Below are 14748 nucleotides of genomic sequence, written 5' to 3' on the forward strand. Positions count from 1 at the left end.
GTAAAACTACTCGGATGTAAGGAAGAATGATGATGATTAGGTAGAAAATCATGCTGTTACAATATATAATACAGTATTACTAACTATAGTCATCATGCTGTACATTAATTAGATCTCTAAAACTTATTCATCCAATACAACTGCAACTTTGTATCCTTTGACCAACATCTCCCATTTCCCCCACCTCCCTGACTCTTGTAATCACTGTTCTATGCTCTGTTTCTATGTTTTCTGTTTTTTTAGATTCCACATAAAAGTGAGATCATGTAATATTTTTCTTCCTGTGTCTGGCGTATTTCACTTAGTGTAATGTCCTTCAGTTTCAACCATCATTTCACCATGTATATGTGTATCAAAACATCATATTGTAAACCTTAAATGTATGCAGTTTTTAAAGAATAAATAAAAAGAAACTGAGGACAATTTAAAAATCACAATGACGTTGAAACTATTGAAGAAACACTAAAATCATAGTATTTTGTTAAACTGCAAGAGTCTTTTGTAGTACTTCCTAGTTTTAATTTAGTTGAGAATGAATAGAATATTGAATAGTATATCTAGAGGATATCCTTGCCTGGGTGAAAAAAAAAGAGAGACAGAGAACTAACATTTATGGAAAACCCTTTATTAGGGTTGTTATGAGGATGGAAATGATATTTTAAAGCACTTAGAACAATTCCTGATACTATATAGCAATCCGTTCAAGAAATAAAACTTTTATGGCTTTCATAATACATTCTAAATTTCTTCTTCTTGATTTTCCAGTTTGGTATGATGAAAATAATACGTAACAATTGGCAAACATCAGAAAAACCTTCCAGAAGAACAATTAGTTTTTCCACGAAAGCAGTAATATTAAAGTCAAAGTAAGTAGAACACATCACAGCCTCTCTTGTTCCAATTTAAATTTAATGAACTCTGAGTTGAATTAAACGTCTCATCTCCATGAACTTAGAGGCACAAGGTTTACAGAAACTGCAACTTCAACATTGTTCGGCAGTAAATATGACTGTAAATCAGAGGGTACATTTATTTTCTTCCAGGGTTCTGGTTTTATGCTATCTGCTAATGTGGCACCTTGCCCATTTGGAACATTGTCAGATTATATAGGACACAGGTGTTGCCTCCCTGCTCTGCTCCTGACTCAAGACTGACGCTTTTACGTTGGGTGATGGTTAAAGCAAAGAGAGCGATCACAATGACCGTCAGCCTAGACTGTTCAGATTCCTGGCCAATCTGCCCAGGGCACTGTGACAGTGAACCTTTCCTCAGTGCACCTGATTAGTGGCAAAAGTGAGGCAAAGTGGATATGTGTCTTCATGCTTAATTACAAAAGACATACCAGTGTTCAGTTTGTCTCAGATACCTTCTGTGTTCCTTTACTAGGACCACCCAGATCCCCCCCTATTACTTCTGACAAGTAGGTAATTCCACTTCCCTGAAGCTGTAATAGGCTGTTACCTTTGCCCTTTATTGTATCACATCAATATGAAATAAAGAGTGGTCTTCTAGGCAACACAAAGTCCTTCAGTGGTCAAAATTATGTAAGTGCTAAGTATTCTCTTTTCAGAGTATCTCGCAGATTCCATCTGGTTTTAAACAGATTTAGCCCTTTCCTCAATATTTGTGTTTTTGATCAGAAACCTATTTTTCTTTTCTTTTATTTATTTCTAATGCACGGTTAGATGTATCGTAACACTGTATTTTACTGCATATCAGTATGTACTAACACGATTTTTAGGGACATTGGGAAAAAGTGTATATCTTTACGAGTCAGGCTTACAGGAAAATATATGACTAACATAGTTTGCTGGATTTATCCTCATATATAATTCATATATTTATTTTACTCCCTTCTCTCCACCCCTATTACCTACCCCTATAAGCATAGATCTGTAGATTGGATGTAGCATATATCACATTGTATTGTTGTTAAGCCCATATATATTCACTTAGCTGTGAGCTCTGGGAGGGTAAATCTTTATCTTATTTATTTTTGAATCCACAAGTACTAACATGCTAGGCATATATTAGGAAGTCAAGGAATGTTTGTTAAAGAAGTGACTTAACATTCATTTATTATCTTGATCTTACACGACACTAGAATTTTAAATTGGCTTTTCCAGTCTTGAGGTTTTGGGTAAGAAACCAGAGGAGAAATATATCTTAGCACTCTAAGGCACCTGGGGGTCTGAAGTGAGTGCTACAGTGGCTGGTGCCACACGATCAATATCACTATCCTAATCACCATAGGCAGCTGAGAGGGGGTGAGGCCAGCAAACCAGCTTCAGTAAGTGACAACTCCCTCACTGTCACGGTCATTTGGCTTAATTTAACAGAGTATTAACCCCAAAGTTCTATCCACATCTTTGTTGACCAATAATAATAGTAGTCAAGAGGGAAGGATGGGAGTTTGGGATTAGCAGAGGCAACCTAGTATATATAGGATGGACAAACAACAAGGTCATACTGTATAGCACAGGGAACTATATTCAATATTCTGTGACAAACCGTAAGGGAAAAGAATATGAAAAAGAATATATATATATATATGCGTATATGTGTATAACTGAGGCACTTTGCTGTACAGAAGAAATTAACACATTGTAAATCAATTATACTTCAATAGAATTCAAAAATAATAGTAGTCAAATGTGAAATCAAGTCTATGTATAAACTTTTAATTTATTGGCAATTTTATGAAATTTATTTGTTGTTAGGAACCAAACTGTATTTTGTCTCTACAGGAAAAAGAAATTGTATTGTTCTTTTGTGTCTCTGTTAGAATAGAGTTAGCATACTAGTGTTTAGTAGGCCAAAATGCAACCCTTTAAGTACTGAAGCATTTTCACAATATCGTGCATCTAAAAAGCATTTTTCTCTCCTTTTCTCAATTAAAATCTAGACTATCATTACCATCCTAAATAGATGAATAAGTGCTGGTGACCTTTTAAAATTACTCAAAGATTACCCCAAAACTTCCCTTTGCAATTCCTAAGAACTTCCATTAAATCATTTTCCAAACATTTTTTCTATAATTTGAAAATATGCAATATAATGATTTCAACTCCTTTTTTTTTCTTTTGGAGGAATCCACAGGGTTGAACAATCATGCTTTTCAATGACTTTTTATGTGATGGATTCATTATAAAGATGTTTAATATGAATGCCTGGAACCTATGGGAAGAAGAGAGACCAGGTATTTGGGCACATGGAACTCATAAGGTCTTCTATATTTTAATATTTTCTGCTGAATAGACACAGACTACTGAAGCAGAAACACCACCTGGTTCCTTATTTCACACCATAAACATAAACTGAGAAAAAAAAATCAGTCATTTCACTAGTTAAAACTAGCTATAAATTCTAAATTTAAGGTAAATATTACAGACTCATTTCCCCCGATAGCAGAGTATCCGTATTTTTTAAAGCTGAAAATTCTAAAATCATAAGTAGAATATTCACATTCAAGGATGCACTTGCAGTGTCTAAGAGGGAGAAGAGAGGTACATCCTAATCAGTGTGACTGATTAAGATGTTCATGCTAAGATATTCACCTAAAAGCCAGATTCTTGGAAGGAATCTGAAAAGGAACCCTGCTTATTATTATTCTTTTTACCTCTGGTTATTTAAAAAGTTATCTTTAACATCAGACTACTTTGCAAAAAACATGACATAATTGCAATAATTAAACAACTACAACAGCATTGATCCTATTTCATGGAGGGCAGCGAAATATACTGTTGAATAATGAGTATCGATTAGGTGGATGGCATTTGATAAGACATGTTTTCTCCTTTTACTAGACCGGCAGTCTATAGGAATGCTCTTGACATCATGACTGGGTATTGCACTTCCATTTTCTTCAAACCTCTTGAAATCATAACTTGACACAAGCTGTATTTATTTATTTTTTTGCAGCCATAGGTCTATATCTGGTTATTCTGCTGTGCTGACCTCACATTTGCAGTAAGCTTCACAATTTAAAATACATCCACCAACCCTCCACTGTCTGCTCACCATCTTTTTTCTTGACTATTTCATTGGAAGCACCTGTATCTTAGATCTGTCATTTTTACATCTAGTATGATATTCTTCCCTTCCCCCCGCTTCTGTGGTTTCCAGCACTATCAGTTGCACAAATATGTTACGCATTAAAGGTCAAAACCGTTGACCAGAATGAATAATAAATGTCAGAAGGTAAGAACACAGTGGTGGAAATGGCCCCGGATGCAAATAAGCACACATAACAGAGGATAGTCATGTAGAGCACTCATTGCTAAGGGCATTTGCCTTACAGTTTGCAAAAGCTACTGATCAATTCTGAATAGCACAATTAGGCTGGGAGTATGGAACAACAGTCAAGGAATGGGAAAATACATATCGGCAGGGCACCGTAACATATTAGTGTGTATGTGTGGGCATGAATGTGTGTTGTCAAATACGCAATTAGATATGTCTTGCCTGTCTTCTCTGTAGAGCTGAATTCCTCCCCTTCTATCCTTTCAGCTGCTGCTTTTAGTATTAACATTATCGAAGTGAAGTATACATCACTGGGTAGGAATCCTTTTATCATTCAGTGAAATTTAAAAGATATTTCTCTCTGCTTCTATAAGATCAAGATGCTGTAATCCATTACTCTCATATTTCCTCGAGAGTTTTCTTTCACACTTATCTCTTCTGTTGCTACAATCTTCAGTTTCTCATACTTTGAAATCTACTAGCCTATTTCTCTATAAACACATTCAATTTTATATTCAAAAAGAAAGAAAAGCAAAAGACACAACAATAACCATCCCCATCTAATCTTCCTACTCTCTCATATTTCCTTCTTTTAGATTCCAACATTCTCTGAATTGCATTGTCTTTCCTCTTAAGTCATTATTATCTGCTTTTATGACAAAGCACTCTAATGAAACTCCCCATTAAAAAAAATAAGATCTTTTTGCTATTTTTTTATATCCAGTGCTCATTTTTCCTTATTAACTCTGCAGGAAATATCTCTCTGTTGATGATTTTTGTGTTCTTTCTGTATTTCCACAGAGTTCCATCTCCCCAGTAACCTTTCCAAGTTTCTGAATATTTCCTGGCTATTTCCTTTGCTGTCTCCTCTTCAGAATCCTTACCTGTCGATATAATTTATATCTGAGGCAATTTGATTTTTTAAAAATTTAATTTTTTTTATGGTAAGGACACCTAACCTGAGATCTACCTTCTTAACAAATTTTTAAATGTATACTATATTACTGTAGGTACAATGTTGTACCAATCTCTAGAGCCTCTTTATCTTGTTTAACTGAAACTTCATGCTTACTAATTAGTAACTATCATTTCTCCCTCCCCCTAGCCCCTGGCAACCACCATTCCGCTCTTTGACAACGTGCATTTGACTATTTTAGATACCTTATATAAATAGAAACATGCAGGATTTATTTCTGTGACTCGCTTATTTCACCTAGCATAATGTCCTCAACATTCACCCATGTTGTCACACATTGCAAAATTTCTTGCTAAGTCCAAATTGTATTCCACTGTGTGTACATACCACATTTTCTTTATCTATATACCTGTTGATGGACATTTAGGTTGTTTGCCACATCTTGGCTATTATGAATTGTAATTTATATGGGAATGCTAATATCTCTTTGAGATCTTGATTTCAATTCTTTTGGACCCACACCCAGAAGTGTGATTGCTGAATCATACAGTAGTTCTATTTCAGTTTTTTGAGGAACCTACATACTATTCCCCTTTTCTTAATCTCACTTAATTTGGACTCCCTTGCCCATTTTTCCTGAGGTTGTGTTTAAATTCTGTGGTTATTTCGCCTGTGCTCTGTAGTACCTAAACATCATAAGAAGATCATCTGGCCTTGTGTGTCATCTGAGCTTGGTGGTATTTACTGGTGTGCCCACTGCCTCCTTCTGGTCATTTTTGCAGGCAGGATATACCAACATGTGCTTCATCCCTGTCTGCTGGTCCTTTTAGGTCCAACACAATCTCTGCTACTTCTGGGAGACTCCTGAAAGTTAAGGGATTTTCTGCATTAATACTATGCTGGGGTAGAAGACAACTGTGTGATATATACCTCTTTTTCTTTATCCATTCATTTCTTGATAGACACTTAGGTTGTTTCCATACCTTGGTTATTGTGAATAATGCTGCAGTGGTGGTACAGGTATTTCTTCAAGATAACGATTTTGTTTCCTTTGGATATATTCCCAGAAGTGAGATCGCTGGATCATACGGCAGTTTTATTTTTAATTTTTTGAGGAGCCTTCATACTGTTTTCCATAGTAGTTGCACCATTTTGCTTTCCTACCAACAGTGTGCAAGGGTTCTAACTTCTCTACATCGTCAAAAACACTTTTTTGTGTTTTTTGATAATACATATCCTGGTAGCTGTGAGGTGATATCTCACTGTCATTTTGTTTTTCATTTCCCTGATGATTCATGATGGTGAGCATCTTTTCATATACCTGTTGGCCATTCGTGTGACTTTGGAGAAATATTTATTCAGGCCCTCTGCCCTTTTTAAAAAATTGGGTTATTTGTTTTTTGCTGAGTTGTAGGAGTTTCTTATATATTTTGGAGATTAACCCCTTCTCACAAACACACATGCACACACACATATATATACATATACACATATATATACATACTCTGGCTCATGGAGTTCAGATTAGCAAAAAAGATAATTTCAAGTGAGAAAATGTTTTGAAATGGCATAATAACTACTATGGGTAGAGTTGCTAGATTTAACAAGTGAAAATGCAAAGGCTTCCAATTAACTTTGAATTCAGGTAAACAATAAATAATCTTTTTAGTACACATATGTCCTGTGCAGTCCTGTATTTTGTTAAGTGGAGTGTCTAATTTGGTTCGGGAGAGTCAGAAGGCTAAATACACATTGACTAAGTAAAGGGTGGTGATGAGATAAAAGGATTAAATTCTATTTCAGGCAAATTGAACAGCAAGTAGAAATACCCAAAGACAGAATAAAAAAAATATGGCCACTCAAGTATTAAAAAGGACCCCTGTGTGGTTGGGTTATAGAGTACAAGAAGGATGAGAATAAATTTGTGGGGATAGAAAAGGCCAAGATTATGCAAGATCTAGGTTGTGTTACTGATTTAGAACTATAAGAAGTCAGTGTTAGTGACATGCTTGGTTGTGATGAGAGAAGAGAAAATTTCCAGAAAGGATTCTAAGTGGCTAGAACATTGAGTTTACCAAGCTCTGATGCAGGTGCCTGTACTATGCACACCTTTGGGCCACTTCACAAAACATATTTACTGTAATGAAATACAATGATCATATTTATAAATTAATGTAATAATGCATGTATTTTGTTAATAACACACTAAATATTAAGATCTATTAGTAGACCTAATAACTATTGCAATTTCAAAATCTTGAACATGAATGAAAATTGTTCATATTATATGACTTATACATATTATATGTATTGAATGTTACTTGTATATATTATTAAGGCAGTATAAGAGTATCATGATTTCTATTGGTAATGAATACACAGATATTGCTAACTACTGTGGTTTGTTGCAGATATTCATAAATGAAGACGATGCTAAATAGTAGGATAATGAAAAGAGAACTGTAATCTTTTTTCATCCAAGATCACGACCACATGAATTCTGTTCATGGATTCTTTGGAGGCCTTTGGACAAAGCCAGGGTCCTCTGCTCTAGTTGTCTCCATCGTACCAAAGTGGATTGTTTAGTTTCTATCCTCTTGTACTGTCAGGTGAGGCTGCTTTTACCCAGTCTGGCAAAAACCACTTTTGAAGAATCTACCATTCACAACGCACTTGAAAATGTCCATTAAAGATCATAAAATAGGGATTTTTTGTTTGCTCATTTTTATTTATTAGTTTTAAATTATGTTTGTCACTTTATGCATTCAAGGATAGAAAGTCAGGGGACTCCCTCCTTAATTTGACAATACTACTTACGAACCGTTGCACTTCTACCATTGAATAAAATTCAGAGATCCTTTGAGGCTAACGCTATATACCTGGTCTACCTTTACCATCTGGCTCATGGTCAACTACTGAACTCCTGCACAAAAACTTTTGTCAACTGAACACTTTACTATTTGGCTCACAATGATCAGTATAGGAGACTTCAAAATCCCCATGGACAGGCAACCATGAACCTCAGCTTATCAACAACTTGACCTCACATCCTGTGGATTTACAACCACACACTTCCACCGTCTGCCCAACCCTCTACCTTAAAACTATAACTTGTCATCACTCAGAAATTCTCTGCTTATAAAAGTTTGAATACAAAACATTTAATTATCTGGTCATCAACTCCTATCTCTCACTTTCTCTTATTTGGTACTCCCCCTTTTTCATTTTTCAAATTCACCACATCTATTTACTCCTATCCTCACTATTAGCCTACTTTTGTCTCTATTTCTTCTCTAACCGCTTTAAATCCAGCCTCTGTCACCCAAATAGCCTCAAATTTCTTTTCCCACGTTGTTGTCTTTCTATCCCATTCATCAGGCAGTGCCAGCTATCTGCCTCTGCCAAATGCCATCCTGGCTGCTGAGCGCTGCTGGGGAAAAACGTAACTGTGAATACTAGTGGATCTACAACTTAAGGGTCTCCCACCTGAGCTAGGCTTGGTGTGATTCTTGGCAGTTCTGTTTTCCTTATCTGCCCTCTTTTCTGCTCTCTTGAGGGACATTCTTTTTCATCCCCCCCCACCCTGCCCGTTCCTTTCAACTCACAAAGTACCACCTGAAGTTTTAACAGAGAACATAGAAGCAATTAGGTGGTAACTCCCTCACTCTGTGGTCAAACCTACAAACTTACCTGCATTTGTTACTATTGGTTTCACTTTCTCTCCTGTTACCATGAGACATGGCCAAATTCCTTGAGATAAGGACAAATTCCTTCACAATGGGGCAAGATTTACCTCCTCTCACCTCCTTAGGTATCCTAATATGCTTATTCTCTTCTTTCTATCATGGACCTTCAGTTAAAAAAAAAAAAGATAAGAAAATTACCTTGACCTCTGACCTTTACCACCCACTTCTCCTCCCCTTTAAAACCAGGTTTCATGAATGGGTTGACTAAAGTCATCTTTTCTACTTCCTCATCTCCCATTCACTCTTATTTTATTTTTAAAAAGATTTTGCAGTATCAAAACATTTGAAAAAATCATTTCTACATAAATTATCATCACTTTGCTATTACAGATTTTTAGTATGTTTCTGATTCTTAGACTAATGCACATAAGTAAATTTATTTCCTAAGTTAGATGAAACAACTCTTTTATGGCCTGATCCCATTTACAAAGAGACAATGCAATTTACTAAATGGTGCCCCTGTGACCTGAAAGGTTAATTCAGATTCAACATGCAAGTAGTTTTTACTCTTTGTTGAGAAGTTGATTCATTGTGTCATATGGAACTCTAGTGACCTGCGTCAGACCCAGGTCTACCTGCTCATGTAGAAATAGTTAAGTTTATCCATAATTTTCTTTCAGCCATAATCTCAAGCTAAATTTGAGTCTAAATTCAGATCTAAACCTTATTAAACAAGGGGCTGGAACAAAAGTGTGCAACCTCTTGATAGGAAGCAATCACAAAATTGTACATTTAGGAAAAGGCAAGAGTGGACCGTGGGGACCATTAAAGAAAATGAAGAGTAAGCCTATATAAAGCTTCTGTTCTGCAATATTTATTCCTTTCATCTCTAGTCCATCGTTACACATATTAGTCTGTCATGTCAACAAGTACTTAAACAAATGAACTTGCACTTTTAGGTGGTCAATATGTACATGTCAGGAAGCAAGAATGGGATATAGGAATATGAAGAGCTGGTGGAAAGAGAAGACAAAAGAAACCTCAGAAGGATCACACTAATCATATGCAGAGACAATGTAAAAATTGGGGACTAAATAGGATTCTCATGGCAAAATCATGCATACATTGATATTCAGGGCTATTAATACCTGTCCCAATCCCACAACAATTTTTATTTGAGAATAATGCTCCACAGATTACCAAGCTTAAAACATATTGTTTTTAAGAACATGCCAAATCTCATTTTCTATTAATTACTGATGAAGCCTAAACCCCCTCAGGCCTTGTCATCTCATACTCTCCATCAGGAAGATTATATCAACTACAGGCTTCTCCATGGTGAGCATCAAGATTACTAGTGAAGTTTTTAAATGATGAAGATGTTCACATCACCCACATTCCACCCAACTAAGATCTGAATCAACAGGTTGGGGACGGAACACGAGTATCTGAATTTTAAAAAGCAGCTCTTTAGGTAATTCTAAGATGCATCTAGCATTGAAAAACATTTCTACTTTAAGATAAAAATAATACCGAACATATTAACATCAAATTGTTGTATGATAATCTTGATCCAGATCTGATGATGACATACAAAACTACTTCATCAGTATTTTAAATAGCTCCCTCACTCCATACTTGGTGTTCCTGCTCCACATTGTACACATACTCGATAGAAGAACAGTCAAAAACTGATAGCACTGGAAATAAATGGTCTTTTGAAATCTAGGGAGAAAAAAATTAACTATTCAATGGACATATTGAAACAACTCCAGTTATATGAGCAGAGAATTCGCCACAGAGTAGAGACTGCTGTCCACCTAAACATTGCTGGCTGTTGGATCCCCAGTAGAAAAGTTTCATTATTATGAAAATCAAACTATAAAATACCCAGATATGGGTAGGATTAAAGAAAATAAATGTTGAATTTGTTGGTTACAATATTTTCTTAAATTTGATATTTATCCCCTCAGTTGGAAGAGATTCAACAATTTAATAGATGTTTTACACCCAGCTTTGGTGTGAAACTAGTTATGCCCCAAATAATCTCACTGCTTTCCTGCTGATAAAAGCTATTAAATATCAGCATGGATTTCTTGACCAACTCCAGGGGTTGAGCACAAACTATTTCTTCAGTTCCCTACCCTTTATACATATGAAACATCCTTTTTTACTCATTGGTGATAGCTTTTGTATATTTAAGCATATGGAGTAGAATGACAGCTTTCTGTAGAGATATAAAATAATTCTGATTCAACCTTTTAAAAAAGAAAACTTCCATCAATTAGAATTAATTAATGCTCTGTTGGAGAAAAATGTGAAATTCTGCTACAGAAAAAATATTAAATTGGAAAGTAATTAGAATTTCTTAGAGAAAAATATGATTGCTTGAAGTATATTCTTCATAGCAGATAATAAATATCTAATTGGAAATATTAAAATTAGTATTTTAATATGTATATAAAATTTCAGATATAATAATTTTCTATACAAATTATGTATATATGCATGTCTATATTTATCTATTAGTGAATACAGTCATCTTTAGTGCTAATTATTGTCATGAATGTGTGTTACCACAGTCTATTTACTAAAATGTAAATTAGGTTTTGTTTTCAACTTTTTAGACTAACATACACAAAGTACATTAATGTTGGCATTATTTAAACACACTGTTATTTAAGCATATCAGGTTAGAACTTTTCTTCTATATGTAGTTAGGCCTTTTCTAACTAGTACAAATTCAGTCGATAAAACGTGCACTCTTAATAACAGAATGATATTATTCAAAGGATTTCTCAAAAAGAACAAGTAATAAATGAATGACATCATATAATCATCTATGATAATTTCCCTCAAATAAAATAATGATTCCTTCAAAGAGGCAGTATTCTAAGTATTTATCTTACCTGTCAATAGATGACTTTTTAATAATATACTAAAACAGGGACTGTTTTTGGTCTAGAGTATTACAGTTAAGATTATAGAGGAATGGTTAACTTAACCACTGATTATAGAATTTTCTTGATTCCAAGTTCAAAGGCCTTCCCACCTGCTGATATATCACTATTACTAAAACAAAAACCCATTAGAATTAGTTGCTCCACATTGAATATCAAACTGACATCCCATAATGACTATAATCATATAACATTGGAAGTAGCTATTCAGTACAATTTGCCAGGATTTAGCTACATGATTCCCATTACCATTAATAAAATATGCGCCTAAATCGCCTTGATGCATTTGACCTTAAGAGCAACGTGTTTTCTACTTTCAGGGAAAAAATACAACATTGTGCAACTTTTTCCTTAATAGAGAAAATAAATCCTAATCATTATAACACAGTGTGACCTAGTTTTACGGTTTCCTTTGTGGCACGAAAAGAGTGATACACAATGTAGTTCATTTAGAAGATCTTGATTGCCCTGTATAGAAAAGTAGTTCAGGTAATAAAGCAAATCACCTTCACCTGTTTTCTTTGCAGGCCAAGTTAAATTAAAAAAAAATCTGTTGGCAACCCAATTCCATTGGTATTTGTATTAATTTGAACAAAAGTCTTATTTAAGTTAAATATCCACAGATATATGCAACCTTCTGTTAATATCATATTGCTGTTTATATACATGCCAAGATTGTAGGTCAAGACACAGTGTTCCTGTGGCTTCTGCTCATCTTTCAGGTTTTCTGGACTTTCATTTTTTTCCAAAATATAGGTTTGGTGAGAGTGTTGTTCCAGGCTCAGAAGAAACACAAATAACCTACAGCATAGTATTTGATGACACCATCAAATACCATGTATTTCTTAGCACATATATTGCCATTTTATGGTGATTTTTCTGTGTTTACTCCTTAACCCTCTGTTTACTAATCCCATCAAACCTGCTGTCAGTAAAGTCTAGAAAACAAAATACATGGGGTTGGGGAATTAAAATAATAAAAATTATTTCCTGTTATATATGTGAGTTTGTGAAAGCATAACTTGAATGTAGTTACATGGGTATTTTGATCAGACATTGTTAATTCTCATAAACAAGGAAATAACTGTATTGCACAAAGAGTTACACTGCCCATGAGAAGTAACTGAACTAATCCAAGCTCATAATTTTTTCTTTCAACTGTAAACTAGATAAGTAATAGGACTTACAAACCAACTCAATAAACAATTGACAAAATGATGTGAAAGGTCTTTGAGTATATTTTCAACCAAAATGGACTATGCACAGTAGATGTGATTATTTTTTATTTGAACATTTTCATTATTTTTACATGAATGAGTTTGGTTTGAAGATCATTTTGGTATGGTATGTGGTAGAAAACACATTCTTATGAGAAATTTGTTTTTTTAAATTGATTAATGGGAGTTATAGGAAAATCCCACCATTATGATCTAGACAAAAATAACCTGTAAAATCCAAAAATCACTTGAGGTTCTTTTTCACCTAGCTATCTTTTTGAACTTCATAGTTCGGGCTTGCAGAGAGAATGTCGAAGTGAATTTGATGATATCTTCCACTTGGGACTTCTATTGTCTGTGACCAATCTTTACAGTGTGATGACTTGTACTACATCCTGATCACTTAGGATTTGCATATATTGTTAACTGTCCTTTCCACAGTGATCTGAGTACATTCCTCTTCTTCTTATCAACATTTTTAGGCAATTTTTTCTTACTATCTTAACTAGTTAAACTCCTTTAGCAGAGGAGCACATAATGGAACTGTAATCAGAGATATTCATTTCACTTTTAACTCCATAACTAGCAGGGTAAACCCTGGTGAAATTTGGTTTTTGTTTGATTGTTTGTTTTGTTTCATTTACCTTTCTCATTCTTAATTTTCTCATACATTGAGGAGTAAAGTAATGACAATATGATGATGTCTGAAATGGACACTATAAAAAGGAGTCACTAAATTCAATGCTTGGCTTTCAGCTAACAATATGGCCTGGGGCACCTAAACTCTTTTAAGTAAGAGTTGTCTTATTTGCTCAATGAGTAGACTGAGTTAGCAGATTTCTAAGGCAGTTTTCTAATGATGATATTTTATACTATTGAGTGGTGATCCTACACCCATTCTAGGTAGAAATGGCTTTTTTCCACTAGTCATGTTTGGATCTGCCATCTATAATGATGATGTAAAAAGAACACTTTAGGGGCTTCCCTGGTGGCGCAGTGGTTGAGAGTCCACCTGCTGATGCAGGGGACACGGGTTCGTGCCCTGGTCTGGGAAGATCCCACATGCCACAGAGCGGCTGGGCCTGTGAGCCATGGCTGCTGAGCCTGTGCGTCTGGAGCCTGTGCTCCGCAACGGGAGAGGCCACAGCAGTGAGAGGCCTGTGTACCGCAAAAAAAAAAAAAAAAAAAAAAAAAAAAACACTGTATCTTGAAATAGTAATTAGGGTTTATGATTATCTAATCATGTTTCATTATGCTCACAATTGCCAGGATAGTACTGTATAAAGAAAAACAGAAATGAAAGAAGAAACATTACAACTGACACCACAAAAATACAAAGGATCATAAGGGACAATTATAAACAACTATATGCCAACAAATTGGATCACCTGGAAGAAATGGATAAATTCCAAGAAACATATAACTTACCAAAACTAAATCATGAAGAAATATAAAGTCTGAATAGGTATATAACTAGTAAGGAAATTGATCAGTAATCAAAAATTTTCCAACAAAGAAAAGCCCAGGTCCAGATGGCTTCAGTGGTAAATTCTATCAAACATTTAAAGAAGAATTAAAACCAATCCTTCTCAAACTCTTCCAAAACATTGAAGAGGGAGCACTTTAAAACTTATTTTATGAGGCCAGAATTACCCTGATACCAAAACCAGACAAGAGCACTACAAGAAAACAATACTACAGACCAATTATCCCTGAAGAACATAGAT

The sequence above is a fragment of the Tursiops truncatus genome, chromosome 4 (genome assembly GCF_011762595.2).
Source record: "Tursiops truncatus isolate mTurTru1 chromosome 4, mTurTru1.mat.Y, whole genome shotgun sequence".
Lineage (NCBI taxonomy): Eukaryota > Metazoa > Chordata > Mammalia > Artiodactyla > Delphinidae > Tursiops > Tursiops truncatus.